The following is a 1,455-nucleotide window of genomic DNA, read 5'->3' on the forward strand; positions in this document are numbered from 1 at the left end:
ATGGGGATATTCTTATATATGCATCTTGTTATTGTCGGTTACCAGGTGTTCACCATATGAATGATTTTTATCTCTATGTATGGGATGTGTATTGAAATATGAAATCTTGTGGTCTATTGTTACGATTTGATATATATAGGTTAAACCTATAACTCACCAACATTTTTGTTGACGTTTTAAGCATGTTTATTCTCAGGTGATTATTAAGAGCTTCCGCTGTCGCATACTTAAATAAGGACAAGATTTGGAGTCCATGCTTGTATGATATTGTGTAAAAACTGCATTCAAGAAACTTATTTTGTTGTAACATATTTGTATTGTAAACCATTATGTAATGGTCGTGTGTAAACAGGATATTTTAGATTATCATTATTTGATAATCTACGTAAAGCTTTTTAAACCTTTATTGATGAAATAAAGGTTATGGTTTGTTTAAAAATGAATGCAGTCTTTGAAAAACGTCTCATATAGAGGTCAAAACCTCGCAACGAAATCAATTAATATGGAACGTTTTTAATCAATAAGAACGGGACATTTCAGTTGGTATCCGAGCGTTGGTCTTAGAGAACCAGAAAATTTGCATTAGTGTGTCTTATCGAGTTTGTTAGGATGCATTAGTGAGTCTGGACTTCGACCGTGTTTTCTTTAAAAATGATTGCTTAACATTTTTGTTGGAAACTATATATTTTTAACATATGAATATTATGTGATATATTAATCTCTTAACGTGTTTGATATTATGTGATAGATGTCTACCTCTAGAACAAGTCCCATTGACTCACCTAATAATAATGAAGAGTCAAATGTAAATTGGAATGATTTGTGGACTGATTCACAAGTTCCCGAAGAGGAACCGGAAGAAGAGTCGGAACCGGAAGAAGAATCGGAACCGGATGAAGAAATAGAACCGGTGGGGGAAATAATAAAACGGTTAAGTAAAAGAAAATCCTCAACCAACCGACCAAAGTTAATTATGGTCAATGGTGTTTCCGCCAAGGAAGCAAAATATTGGGAGGATTACCAATTCTCCGATGAATCAGATTCCGACAAGAATTCCGATGATGTTATAGAAATTACCCCAACTGAATTTAAAAAGGCAAAAGAAAATAATAAGGGAAAGGGCATAAAAATAGAGAAATCTAATTCCAACCCCGATGAACTTTATATGTATCGTCAACCCCCGAAGTCCTTAAGTTGTAACAATGACCCGGGAACCTCTAAACCACCAGGTTTTTCTAAACCAATGTGGACAACGACGGCTCGTATTAGGAGAACATCATATATCCCTAGAAACTTGGCAAAACGAACCAAAACCGAAGAAGAAGAAACGAGCGAGTCGGAATAAGATAGTTGTATTCGTGTGGTGTAATATATGGAATATAGTGTTCTTATGCTTTATGATATATGTAAAAATTGCTTGTATTAATAAGTATTTTTTTTTATGAATCTAACTCT

Source organism: Rutidosis leptorrhynchoides, chromosome 11, assembly GCF_046630445.1.
Source record: "Rutidosis leptorrhynchoides isolate AG116_Rl617_1_P2 chromosome 11, CSIRO_AGI_Rlap_v1, whole genome shotgun sequence".
Classification (NCBI taxonomy): Eukaryota; Viridiplantae; Streptophyta; class Magnoliopsida; order Asterales; family Asteraceae; genus Rutidosis; species Rutidosis leptorrhynchoides.